Source organism: Grus americana, chromosome 1 (assembly GCF_028858705.1).
Source record: "Grus americana isolate bGruAme1 chromosome 1, bGruAme1.mat, whole genome shotgun sequence".
Taxonomy (NCBI): domain Eukaryota; kingdom Metazoa; phylum Chordata; class Aves; order Gruiformes; family Gruidae; genus Grus; species Grus americana.
This window is the reverse complement of record NC_072852.1, coordinates 147247408-147262232: the sequence shown is the minus strand read 5'-3', so window position 1 is coordinate 147262232 and position 14825 is coordinate 147247408.

The following is a 14825-nucleotide window of genomic DNA, read 5'->3' as shown; positions in this document are numbered from 1 at the left end:
ACACCAGTTTGGGACTCCCAGTCATGAAGTCTCCTAGGCTCTTCACCTTCACCCGTTTAACAAGACTGACAAGAGAAATTGTTGCTGCTGATTGACAAAAGTCACTCTGAATATATTTTAAGACCTCCCTGTGAGTTAAAGCAGCAAACGACAAACCCCGTTCGTTAGGGAATTTCTTTGAAAATAAATGCCCCACTGCTAAGGCAAGCATTTCACTTTGTGTATGTACGTGCGAAGTACTACCTTAGCACTGCACTCCTTAGGTTTGGTGATGTTTATATCTGCGGTTTTGTTTTTCTTGTCGCATCAATGTTCTTTTTGGAAAAATGTAGGGAGACTTTAGGAAGCCCAGGATTTCCTGACGCCTGCAGTTGCAGTTTTGAAATCTTGTCTGCTCTAAGGAGGTGAGGAGGAAACTCCCCTGATAATGACAATTGCATTTGGTAACAACTAAAGAAACAGGACGTTGGAACAGGTGAATATCCGAGGCACTGATAGGGGTTTTCAGACAGGTCGTCTTTCATCCTCAAAAACAGGAGGAAACCCAAGTTTTATATTATGTGTCAAAGCCTTTGGATAAAGCAAGTCAGCCTGCATGGCTACTGAAATCAGCCTGCGTGGCCACTGAAATCAGCCTGCGTGGCTGCTGCAGGCCTGATGCAGTCGCTGCACGGACCCGCTCCAGCCCATCGCAGTAGCTGTCAGCGGTCCCGACTCAAACGCGTTTCTGCCAGTTGGCCCAGGGTTTTCTCCTTTTTGCGGGTCACAAAAGGCAGCGTGGACTTACCTGCTGAAATCGGAAGCGGCCAGACAGCCCTCTGTTAGACAGACCCGCAACAGAAATAGCAACTGAATTACAGGCCATGCAGCCTTGGGCTCAATTGCCCAAAGGTTGGTTGTGTTTCACGTTGCTCCCTCAGGAACAAGCGTGCACAGTTCTTCATCTCAAGTGATTTTTTTGGGGGGGTATTCAAATCATACTTTAGGACCTACAGTAGAAATAGGTACAGTTTACAGATATAAGAAAAATAATGTCTCTCCCTCCAAAACACCCATTCTGTAATAAATAACTCATTAGCATAAAGTGTAATTTTAAGATTAGCTATTACTTTTTGTAGCAATCTTGAAAAAAAACCAAAACAGTTTCTGCATTAAAGGAATATAATATATAAAAAAAGACCAAATTTGCATTCTCTAATTATTGCCACCCCATGCAAAGAGCACAGTGTTTTCAGGAAATGTAGTTGAAGGTACAGTTTGTCTCCTTACAATTCTCTCCCTGTTTAAAATGATTAAAACTGTGTTGAATCATGACCAGGTTCCTCGAGCATGACCTGTGCAGCTGTGTGGGGAAGAGTACAAATCTCTTGGACTATCTCCTGTTTTCATAGACGGATGCTCAGGAATGACAGAGACAAAAGGTGGAGGTATCATGGCAAGCGCTGCACGGTCTCAAGGAGAACAAGCCCCGTGTGTCCCCCCCCAGCAGACATGTCAAGGAGAGGAGGTGAGGGTGGGCAGCTCTTCACAGAGCGCAGCCCTACTCCTCCTGCAGCATTTGGGATCTGAATTTGGGAGCACGCTGAGATGGGAAGTGCGGGGCGGACATCAACCTGCGCTTTGCCATGGACTGTGACATGGTCTGGGTACTGCTGCGTTAGGGTTTCCGCTGCCTCAACTCACTTTTGGTTTTTAGCATGGTCTGGGTGCGAATGAGTGCCTTGAGCGGTGGCAGCCGGCTTCATGGAACGCTACGAGCCCATGAGCAACCTTCACCCAACCTCCAAGGGAATGAGGCTGCGGCTCCGTAGGCTACTCAGGCCTCAGGATCTTGACCGATTCTGCCATAATTATGGGGGAATCTAAGTATCACAAAATGTGCTTCAGAGGAGCAGTAACATTATGTTCTCGTTTTCTCGCAATGCATAATTACACTGGAACCGATTGCCACAGGAGGCTGTAGACACCAAAGGTTTAGATGACTTCAAAAAGCAACTAGAGCACTCAGTGGAAGACAAAATCCATCAAGTGCTCCACTCAACACAAAAGACAGGGCCTTGGCCTGGGAGATTATGAAAGGCTTTGGGAGGCAGTGTGAATGCTGGACTGGTCATCTTGATATTCTCCTACCACTGCCAATGGCCCTGGCCTTCATGCAAGAGAAGACACTTGGCTACCTGGACCTCTGATGCGACGGCTAGGGGAATTGTTATTTTCTCACGGTGTCAGTCTGTATCCAGATTATTTCATTCTAAGTCAAAGGGTCATGCAAGTAGGTCTTGCTACAGCTGTCGTGGCAACAAGTAGGCAGAAAATAGTTTTAGAGCACATGTATTCTTCTTTGGTCAAGTGGCTCATTTGTGGCTATGGAAAGATGCAAATACAAATATATTTTACTTCTCTGTACGAATAGTGATTTATGTTTCACGCTCGATACCACCAGAAAAGCCTTTCAGATCTGATCAGCTTTCCTAAGGACGTCATTGTACTTTTCCAGCTGAGAAGCCGTATGACTGACTCAAGCTGATCCATTTTGCTCAGGCAGCAGCAATATATATCGTTGGCGTATAACATCTAACAGGGAAATAAAATGTAAAAATTCACCCTTTGTTCATGACTCATGCACATAAACTAACAGAGTTTGAATTACAGGCAAAGAACAACAACAACACGGACTTGAAAAATGAGAAGAGTTTGCTCTCCCAGAAGCGCTGCGTGAAACATCTTTGGCTTTCCGTTTATCGAGGAAGGGACAGTCTGGAAGCAGTTGTCCTTCCCAGCGGTGAAGTACCGCGCACAATGCAAATGAAATCGTAGCAGGCATCTTTCAGCGCAAAACCTCTACATTTGGTGACTTACACAATTTACTAGTTAGATTTGCCTAATTAGTTACCTCCTAATATTTAGTAATTTTAAGTAAAAATTACAACTAAATGATTTTTAATGCACAGCACAGTGCAATAAAATGTTAAGGCCAAAATATCCCTCTGGCCTTTACTTTGATATAGTGTTTTGCACCATGTTGCTTTTGATAGTAAAAATGTTTACTAAATCTCTTGCTTTTTTTTTTCCAAGATGCAGAGGAATATAAAATCTCATTGCCAGTGAAAATATCCAGCAGCAGCACAGCAAGCAGCTTGCTGTAATTTTGCAATGCCATTAATTCCCTCTTAGTCTCGAGGAGCATAATAAACTTGCCAAAATGTTTGCTTTGTCTCCATGATGAGCATTCTGCTGTGGGTAACAAAGGTTTAATTACAGGATTTTGTGTTTGTGGTTAGACGGTAACTTTTGTACTGTTATAGAGTCCAAAAAGACAAAAAAAAAAAAAAGGCAATTTGTGAACACTGGGCAGTGCTGCATGTCTCAGAAAGCCCCGGGGGAGAATGTAACCCTGTGTGGTCCAGCACGGAGTGGTGGCACGGGATTAACTCTGGAAGGAGAAGGCATTTCGGTTCCAAGTGGGGACAGGTCTCAGGCTCACATATTCCCGACGTTCACCAAGCTGCTCAACAAGCGACAGGAACCGTCGAGTTTTTATAGGATGGGATCTTTTATTGTCTGATTTCACAAAATAAAACACCGTGTGAAGATTTTTAATGGATTATTACTCCCAGATAGTTCTCTGCATCACGTTACACTTTGAAGCTGGAGACTGATGGGGCATGTTTTCACATAGTCCATCCAGATCTTCTTCCTTTGCAGTATCTTGCAGTGCCTTTGCTGCAGATCCTAATTCTCTATGTACACTGGCTGAATTCCCAGAAGGACAAAAAACCTCTCTAGCTCACCTAAAGCAGCTTAAATGGAGGTCATTCAGGAAAATGTTGAACTATCTCGCTCTCTGGGATCCCAAATCACTCTCTTAAGAACTGTTAGGAATGCACCTAAGAGTGTGTAAGATTTTACTGAAGCAAAGTGATAGAGGACAGTTTTCCTTCCTTCCAGCTCACACACCTTCACATTGAGTAGTTCTGTTGTTGATTGCTTTTTCCTTTGTTTATTTACTTATTAGCACATGAAATGGTATATGTTGCAGGTTCATAATTCCACTGAAGCCTATTCAAGGATGCTGAGCCAGGTACCGTGGTATCTGAGGGCCTCTTCACTCACTGGAGCAAGTAGTCTCCATTTTTCCCCACATATGGTTTGATTTCTAAAGTTTAGAATTGACATGTAATTTATTACCTGGCCTTTGAAAGTCAACTCTGCCTGAGAAACTTTTTAGTTTAAAAAAAGGAAAAAGAAATAAATCTCTCTTCACTGACTACTAGAAAAAGGACCAATGGGTCCTGCAGTGTCCACGCTGTCACTTGTCACCCACGTCAGCAGCTACAGGATGACAAGGCAACTGGGCCACCTGTGCTGCTCTCGGGCCAGACCATGGAAAACATGGCCCCATCAGAGAGAGCGAGGAGGCAGAGGAATCCAGCAAGGCTCTCCTATTGCTGACCAGCACCCATGCTGCCCTCCCCAACCAGCAGCTGGTGTCAGACCGCTGGTGTCGAGGTGAGGCAATGGTATTTACATGTCTCTGGGCTTCAGCTCCAGTCACGGGACTGTTTGTGCGAGTGACAGCCCAAGGTGCTGTAAAGATTTCAACACCGTATCAGAAACTGGAAGTCTTTGAACTGGAGAGTCAGGTTTTCCCCACGTCATGCTCTGGTGATCATGTCTCCCAAAGAAATCCTAATCCCATGTTATTTTTATCCGGAATTTAATGAGACTATCAGCAAACCCGTCCAAACTATTGCCTACATCAAAGAACCAAGGAGAACTGTCTGGAAAGAGCAGAGGAAAACACCGAGAGTTATGACAAGCGGAGAATTCAGTTACTAACCCTTCAGGAAAATAAAAGCCACCTTTCTCAGCAGAAATAACAGAGACTCCTTAATAAGCCGTTGGCTCGTCCTCGCTGCACTCGGCACAGGAGATAATTCTGATGGGCAGGCTGCCTGCAGACAAGGCAGAAGAATAAGGCCCTGAGCCTGTCCAGGCAAAACAGACATCATCTTCCCCATCTGGCCACTCCTTTAAACAAGGGTTGACTTCTTTTAACTCCTTTGCCTCTTCCTGCACTACTCGCCTCGAATATGTAAATGGGATTGCTTTTTGCCTAATGAAGCCTCTCGTTTGGTTCATGCTTTCTTTTGAACCACAAAAGAAAAAGACTCCCCAAATAAGAGGAGCCATGGCGCGATTCACTCCCCCGCACCCCGGCCTTGTGGCATTGCAAAGCGCGCCCAAACGCTCTTTCAAACCCCCAGGCTATGTGGTGGTTCAACTGCGCAGCAAATCCAGCTCCAGTGCTGCTGGAGGACCTGCTCAGAAACACAAGGGCCAACGGAGCCAAGGCCCTGCCGGCACACTGCAAATCGTACACCGCACGCTGCCACAGGAACCCCGGCGGGCAGACGTCATGCTGGACCTCATGTTATCAGACCTCCCATGGCCAGCAGAAAGCTGGTGTAGAAGTATAAGGCAAACATAAATTCACCCTTACTAATGGGTGTGCGTTCACCATGGACTAGATGTGCTGCATGTGCATGGGAAGTTGGCGGGCGCAGTCTGCGTGCGGTGGTGTTGCAGTCTGCATGCGGTGGTGTTACAGTCTCGGAAGGAAGAAAAGCAATGCAAAGAAAGAAGTTGCAGCTAGAGATAACAGAGGCAACCTCTCCTGCTCAGCGGGGAATTCTTACTGCCTGGTTTCTTTGCTGCTTCCCCCTCCTCCCTTGTGATTTTTGGTTTGTTGTCCTGGTGCGCTGAAGTAGCCTGCGGTGGGCTGCCTGCTGCCAAAGGCTGACCGTGCTTCTTCAACAGCAGATCCAGCCGCTGAGCTCGGTCCGTCAGCGGAGAGCAGGGCACGAGCAGCCTGGGGCAGCGGGTTGCACGGCACTTCTGATGGTGGGTCATGCCATCAGCTGCTCTCCAGAGAGACACTGAGCTTTTGAATTGCCTTTTCATGCCACAATCTCCCCCATTAATGTAAGGATATAATTTCTCTTACCTTGTGATCATGGGCAGGAGATCAGGGGAGGCAGATTTGACTAGTGACCTACTTCCCTAAAGCAGGACAGGAAGGAGGGTTTTGCTTTGGCTTAGGAAAACAGCAGCATTCCTCGTCAGAGCCTGTTTGTGTGGGCTTACGTTTCGTGGGGGGAAAGCAGAGGGTGGTTATTTGAACCGGTAGACTTGTGCTGGTTTTCCCATTTCTTTTACCCCGTTGCACAAACAAGCTCCTCAAATCTATCAACCAAAGTAAGCAGAATCCTCACCAGCTCCTGTTCGACACGACCCCCCGGCACAGTGCTGCAAAATAGTGACGCTCAGATTGAGTCCGAGAAGTTACACCAGGGATATGGGAGGAGAAGAGGTGGCTTCCTTGGCTGCTTTTATGCAATTGATGGACAAAAAGGGAGCCTCTTAACTATACGCACATCTCAGAAATTGGCTCAAGTAATTTGGAATCCTTATTAGCCAGTAACAGATGAGTTTCGGAGAGGGCAGAAGGATATAAGCTTAATTTCTTGTGTAACGTTATCGAAATACAACTGAAGTAGAAAGTTGAATTTAAAAGGGAGAATAAAAATCTCCATCTTGCCTAAATAAAATAACCTTTGAATTTTATTCTTCTCTTATATGTAAGCTAATAAGTTCAAATTATTGAAATATTTTATTTTAAAGGCAAATGCTTGCTCCCAGGACACAAGACATTCTTCCTCTTAATTTAGTGGGTGATTATTCCAATTTCTGGTCCTGAACTCTGCCTTCCCTTCAAGCAACTTAGTACAATTTGGAGCTTTTGAACTTGGGAATATAAACTGTTTTGATCAAACTGGAGTCCGATGTGTGACAACGAGTGTCCGTCTCTTCCTCTGCAGCCTGTCAGTTTTACGTGCTTAAAAGAACCTCCAGGTCTTGCCTGGCGCTGGGGACATCCCCAGCACATTCAGCAACTCCAGCCCAGACTCTGACCATTCATTTTAGGGGAATTTTTCTATTTACACACCAAAATAACTGAGTGTTGTGCTACTGGGAAGAAAATTAACTCTGTCGCAGCCGAAGCCAGGACACTGAGGTCAGGGCTAGCTCCTCTTCCCTATCAGCAAGCGATGGTGCAGAAATGCTGCAGGAGGAACCTCTTTCCTACGCTGTCAAGGCAGATGCTTTTATTACCTGCCTCTGGCTACTTTTCTAGATCCTGTTTTACTTCTTTTCAGCCTTGTTAGGAATTGCATAGAAGAACCCCTTCTGCTCCCAGGTCCCACACAAGGGGTGCAAACGTGGGCCCGTCACCTGGCGCGTGGGTCTCGCCGCCTTCCAACGGGCAGCGTGCTGGAGCAGGAGCCTGCAGACGCCTTCCCCAGGCTGCGGCACCAGGCACGGGCCTCCAGCTGACCCCAAATTTTACCCTTCATAGACACGGGGCTCACTTCAGCTGACTCAGTATAATTGAACAGGTCTTCTCAAAATTATATATATTGATTAATGAGTGAATTAAGCTATCGAATTCTGGCTCCCTGACCCCTCTGAGGTACAGCCACTGAACTGTTATGCTTTTAATCATATTCCACTCGGTTGCACATGGGGGGTCGTGCTGGTGCTTGCCATGCTTGGGGACCCGCTTCGGAGTGGCGTATTTTGATTACTCTAGCGAGATGTAGTTACTTGCTTGTTTCTGACTAATACATTTTATGAATCTTCCCTGCTGTTAATAAACATAGTGGTGTTTAATTATTGAGACATTTCATAAAAATGTTTTTGAGAGGAAGACAAATTTTATGTTCTGACTAAATAATTAAACATTATGCAAATGTTCACAACCCCAGCACTCCGGTTATGCAAAACAATAGTTGGATGATGGCCTTGTTTGCACACTGCATTAGTATTGTTGGGCTGTAATTAGCAGCAGATATGGTATTACTGAGATTTAAAAATATAACCAAGTTCTGATGAAACAAGATGAGCGCCAGGGTAAGGCTAAGGACTGCAGCCACGCTCTGTAAAGGAGAAGGTGGGACCTTTTCCCCCAGGAACCACCTGCCATCCCACTTGTGCTCCCTGGGGAGCAAGACCAGCCCTGGGCTCACCCTCCTGCAGCTGGCAACTTCACCTAAATGCAGAAGGAAGAAGTAGGGCTGTGGGCTGTGACACAGCCCGCAGTGTGGGAGAGACGGGGAGGAAAGCCATTGATTCCACACAAGCCCACTTCACCCGACGTGATGCTCTCCACCCTACGTGGTGCTCTCCACCTTGTCCTTGCATTTTCCCCTTCGGCGCTCAGGGACAAAACCCAGCCCTTGATGGTTTTAGGGTTTAATTATCCATAAACACGCTTGCCTCGAGACGAGTCGTCCTGAGGCCTGACTTTGAAGACATAAGTACACATGTGCTGTAACTCTGTAACCTAGGGTTAAGGTGTAATCACCTTAACAACCAAAGGGCTCTGCGTGTGTCAGCCTCGTAATTTGTTACAGCTCTGTTCCTCTCCGGATAGGAATAACAGTATGCATGCCTGCAGTCTGCTAGTGATACAGCTAATGTACTTATCAAACTCATCATCGCTGACATGTTACAAACTTCAGAAAGTTTATTAATTGCTCGGTGTGCTTCGGCTGCCAGCCGTACTTACGGCGCCGATTGGTGTCTGCTCCTGACCCCTGTCCCATTCACTCTCATTACTTGCACGTTTGGTGGGTGGAATTAGCATTTGCCCACGCAGTTGCACAGCACGTGGGATCCCACTGGGAGCTGTCATTCTGAAAAGTACTTTTGAGGAATAAAATACAATATCAACATATTGCTCTTAAACTGCTGGTTTCCCTTTCTGTGCCAGGAGAGTAATCTGCATGCGATTGAGAGGAGGCTGAACACCTAGTTTGCATGTGGAGATGGGAATCTAAAGCTTCGTTTGAATCTGTGAAGAAAGGAATGCACTGCTCCATTTAGAAATGTGTGTCCTCGGTGTCCTTCCTGGGGGATGGAGCTGTCTGATAGTCCCAAAGCTCTTATGTTATTACTGTCATTTTTGTTGCCTGTTGGAGCTGCAGCAGCATCTAGCTTGTTGCTATTTACACATTATTTCAGATATACGGGTAGGACTCCTGTCTGACTAGGGTTCATTTCTCTTTCTCCTGAAACCTTGGTCTAAAAAGTCCCAAGATGCAGAAAATTGCACTCGTTATTTCTAAATGCCGTGAAGAATGCTCCTGTCCTATCTATGTTTTCCTTGCCATCTACCATCCTCCCACTGCTGCTTGGATAACTATAGGTTTGCTTTGTGGGGAGGAGATGGGATTCTAAATTGGCAGAAAGATAACGCTCAAATGAAAGAAACATCACTAAAGCCTTTAAGGCCGGTCAGGACGACTTACAGCCAGGATCCCTGCTGCGATAGGGCAAAGCATGAGATCTTTTCATTACAGCAGAGCTACAGCTCTCCTAGTTTAAATGGAGAGCAGCTTTAATAATTATTTTAAGTGCTGTGGAGTTTGCATGCTCACAGGGATTGTCTTGACACTTGCCGTGTCTTGGAGGGATACAAGTTAAGGTTAATGATACGTACTATAGGTAAGTCGAGCAAGGGAGGCTAAAGATATCATTCTCTTATTCCTTTCTCCACCCCTGCTCCAAATCAGCTGCTGACAGAATCACTTTGGCACATACCTTGGGTTCAAATGACAGCTCTCATCTTCCCTGGGCTGGATTTGAGCCCACTCGTCCGTGGCCCTGTTGTGGTGTGGAATGACATGCACAATGAATATGCTGCTCAGGGTAAAGTTTAGAAATGGCAGGTTGATGGGGAAACCAAAAACCCCTTACCAGTGATTAGGGGTGCATCTAGGATTTGAACTTTTTACCCGTATCTGATGTGATGGGGCTGGACATGATTAGGAGGACACAAGTTGGAAGGTCATGCTTTTTCAAGGCACTCATGAATCCGCCTCTTCTTCCCTTCATGCCAGTGTGAGCTGGTTTTTTTTCTGGTTGTCTTTCACAATTTTAGTACATGATTATGAAGGTAAAGCAGTCGGGGAAGACAGAAGGGTGGCACAGGATCAGAGCAGGAGGTGTTGGGGTAGGGAAGGTACAGGAGCCATGGCTATCCCTCTTTGTCTGTTGAAGCAATGCTGACTTGAGCCTTGGTAGGCCACAGCCGACGACTGCAGTTAGTGCAAATTCCCACTCAACCATCATCTCAAGCATCAGGTTCCACATACACAGCTTTGGCTGGGAATGAGGTCGCTAAGAATGAATGTAGAGGGTCATACAGCTAGTACTGTTCATGGAGAGGCAGCCCGTCTGTCCTTGCGAACAACCCCATCTCCTGAGTTATTGCTACCACCCCCCCGTTCATCTTTTGCTGGGAGAAGGAATTTTCATTTCCTGGTGCTGTCTCTACTGGCAGAAAACACACACTGAGTTCATCCTTCACCTAGTGCTCCCCCTCTATGAAGAAAGAGGTCAGGTTGGTGCAAGAAAGCACAGGAAGCTTTCCCTCCCCACTGCTCCACCTGCAGAGCTCTTGCCGTAGCATGGCTCTTCGCAGGCTATTGACTGCCATCAGAAACTGAGCATGAAGTGAAGGGATGGGGCGGCGATCGTTTTATTCCAGTTTGCTCTGTGCGAGGTGTCCAGATCTGCCCTTCAGTGGAAGAAAGAGACACCCACTGACCAGACATCTCCTGGGTGATGGGGCAAGGGCAGGCGGGAGATACTTGCCCCAGAGCTGAGTTTTAGCCGATGGTCTGGTGTCTGATTTTGACTCTTAACGTCTAGTCCCTAAGGAAGTGGATTGAACCATGTCCCGCACCTGTGGGAAGGAGGATTGGCGATGAAGAGCCGGGCTGGAGTAGACAAAAAGAGAGGTGAGACAACAAAAATGACACAAAGACTAACGTGCGGCCAGCCCACTCTTTGGCAGGGGAGCCTGTGCCAGAAGTCTGGAGTATAAAGTTTTAGTCTGTGTTTCTTGGCAGTCAGAAATTTAGATTTGCATTGTTTTTGCAGATTTTAGCTCAGGTTTTACAAACCTCCATGTCTTTGGAGAATATGCTAGAGTCTTAACTGCGCATTACTCAAGTGGGTATTTGGGCATTTGTAGTGGGTGGAGCTTTATCATTTGTAACAATTCTGCACTAAATAAATCAAGAGTCCTTCAGGAGTCACCATCTCTCTCAAAGCTTCATCTACCAATGAGACAATGAGATAATTGAGACACCCTTCCTTCTAAAATATCTTCGCTTTTGCTATGTAAGTTGACTTGGATTTTTTCCCCATGCTGTCTGGACCTATTATTTATTTTTACTAGAAAAGAGTACCTTCAGAAACCTACACTCGCTGAGAGCCTGACTCAGACTTCCCTTCAACTGCAGCTTCCCTGCTGTCGGTAGACCTGGTTACCCCAGGGTAAGCGAAAGGAGATGTCTTCTCAGTGCGTTTTGCTTACAATGATGGTATCTAATGCACAAAGTCTAGTTCTCAAAATTTCCCTGAAAAAATTTCTGTCTTTTAAAATTAGGAGAGAGAGTACCATGAAGCAGGCACATGGAAAATGAGCTGGCAATCAAAATCCTTAATTCTTATAAGATTTCCTTTTGCTTGGACTATCTCTTCAACAGTAAATCTATCTGGCTGTTCTTTACGCAGGCATTGGACCTCAGCTACCGCCAGCAATATTGGCACAACATGAACTTCATGGTTTCCAGGTTTATGTTTATGTAACAGCAGGAATGCGTCTAAAAGCCTCTGCCTTCAGAAAGAGATGAATAAATGTAAATGTTCATCACCTCTGAGCATATGGCAGAAGCATTTGCGGCTCAGGCAGAACCTCCACAGCGAGTGAAATGACGGTGATGTGGGGGTGAGGGTAGAGAAACAGGAGTTTGGAGATGGAGCTCTGTACCCACCTCCCTGAGAGACTTCTTGGACAGATTAGTTGCTCTCTCCCACCTCAGTTTTTATCTTGTTAAAGTGGAACAACAATTTACTTACCGGAAGGGATGGCACCATCCCACCTGACTTCTGAGCGAGACACAGCTGTGTGAGAAGTGGCATCGCAACATATAACTGAAGATTATTTCATAATGTAGTTACAGAAAAGGCAGAATAAAGTTTACCTAAATGTGGCATTTTTTGGCTAAGCATATACATCTACAATCATATTTTCACGTAATTTTCTACATCTCTTTATTCGTTGAGTATTAGCACTACAATAGGTGCTACACAAGGCACACATTAATACATGAATTGTACATCTAGCAGCTTCGTGTATAAAATAAGTTTACAGTACTATGAAACAAAAACCGTCTTTTGCAAACTAGCCCAGCCACTGAAGCATTCATTTGTTTCGGTTTGTGCCTATAAAGCTGTAATGAGATCTGAATTTATATGAGCATCAAACCTGTCTGTGAGACGGGAAAACCTTCAGTATTATGCACACACCAGTTTACCCAGTCATAGGGAGAGAATGGGAAAGGCTGTTGGTTGAAAAAGGCAAAACTGGGGTGAAATAGAGTTAGAAGCACTGAGAGTCCCAAAGTGCTTGCTCTGTTACAAAACAAGGTTAGTGGCAGGCTGAGACTAAATCCTGTCTCTGAGACAGGATTCAATTGTCAGTCAGGAGACACAGACAATTTTCAGACGGACATTTTCCAGCTGAGCAACTGTTAAGAATTTCGCTGCCACTGCCAAGCACTCGTACCTTTTCTGCATCTTTCCTAGCTCCTGAGAAAGCCAGAACATGAGCACGGTGAAACACAAGAACAACAACGCTGTCGTGCTTCTGAATGAATCAGGAAAAGTGCCTGGATAAAACGAGCTTCAAATCTGATGAATGGCAACAACTGCACAGCCCTATAGAAGCCGGCGGCTCAGGTATGTCAGAAACAGTCAGTGCTGCATACGTGAAATTACGGCAGGCCTGGAGCATCTTTTGCCACTTTGTCTTTACTCTGACATTTAGGTAATACCTTAGCAAAAATTTCCCAGCATGAAATCTTCCCTCTGTCAAAATATGATTATGCATTTCTCTCTTGTGGTTTGTTTTTTGTTTTGTTTTGTTTTTCCCTGCTAGTAGAGAATAGCAAGCTCCTTGGTCTTTTTTTTTTTTTTCAGTAACCAAAGCTGGAACACTAAGGATTTAAACTTCCCATATTTTTAAAACAATTTCTTCCCCCAAATCTCCCCCATTATGGTTGTTATAGCATTTGCACCTTAACCCTTACATTTAAACACAAAGTGTTTGGAAGTGCTTAATCTTCTCCAATTTCAAACTGATACTCCAGTTGAGCAGCAGTGGCTGTACGATGAATGAAAAACTCGGCAGGAAGAAAGAATTCAGAAATCTGCCAGCATTAAATATTGTTCAGGCCTAAAAGGGAGCTGCCACCCCCACCAGAAGTAAGGGACATTTTAGCGTGTCGGCCAAACAGCCCCAGCTCCTTTTCTCTGGCAGCTGCAGCATTTTCCTTCACCATTTACTTTTTTCCATGCATCAAGCAGCGGAATATGCCAAGAGGCATTTGATTATTGCTGTGGTAGGTCAGTTGAGGGCAATGTTGAATTTGTTTGGGGTTTTTTTTTCTGTCTTGAACTTTGCCTTCCTTCTCAGGAAACTAACTTCAGGGAAAGATGTCAGAGGAACTGAGAAACAACCACATTACACTTACTCTATTGTTTGGGGAAGTTAATAGTTAATTGGTTACTGTCAAGGTCCAGTTGGTAAACCTTCCTAATGCAAATGTTCGATTAGTGGAAGAACAAAAAGTAGGAAGGCTCAGACAGTCCTCACGAAACAACTGTCATTAACCTCATCTTGTAACAGTCTTTTCTTCAGCAGACTAAGCTCTTCTGACAAAAGGACTTTTATGTGAAAATGTCTCCACCAGTTGTTTTTCTTTTCTGGCACAGAAATGCAAAAATTCATATCCCAAAGCAACACTAATCTATTAGAGGCAAACAATGGTGGCTCTAGTGTTTTTTAGCTTGCTGGGATCTCTACAAAAAATTTTGCCATAGATGTGTGTGTGTGTGCGTGAGGATGTGCATGCACTAATTTTTGTTTGAAAGTTATTGTGCTGAATTTGTTTTTTAATTAAAAAAATCCACTTCATTCCACTTCTTTACAAAAGGGAGGATTGAAGCGCACACTTACATAATAAATTCTCACCACTCAATGAATAAAATCACAGAACAGGCTGGGTGTCAAGACCTTGCAAACTTCTCCTGAGCTTCTTTTTTGCCCTCTGCCTGAGTTGCCACCAGCCCCTCTTTCCAAGCTTTGAGAAAGTCAGCAAAATCACTGAGGGCTATTGTGCTGGTACCCGAATGTGTAAAAATACTGCAATGTGTTTAAGCGTTGGTTAAAAAAAAAAAAAAAAGAGTAACCTATGGAGACTTGTTAAATGTCACTCTTCGGACAGAATAACTAGCAAGATTTTTCCACAGTTTCTAAAGTTCTAGTGGAGAACTATCCCACTGTATCTAGCATAAGAGCCTTAACCGAGAGCAAAAATGCGTGCTATAGACTTTGACTAAATTAGGTGGAAGATAAGAGAAAAAGGGGAAGCAACTGAATCAAAAAGGTTGAACAGTGCCAACCAGTTAGCACTACACGCTAAGAGCGTGGCTCTTGTGAGGTAGATTGGATCCTACCCTGAGGGTGCTATTTGTTTTTAATAGGAGCTTTCACATCCCAAAACACACACAAAATCCCTGGAACACATGAAACGAACCACTGAAGATAGGGGAATGCTTACAGACAGAAACACCACAACCCTTATTAATGAACCCATAGAGTAAAGCTGCCACTGACTTTTTCACCG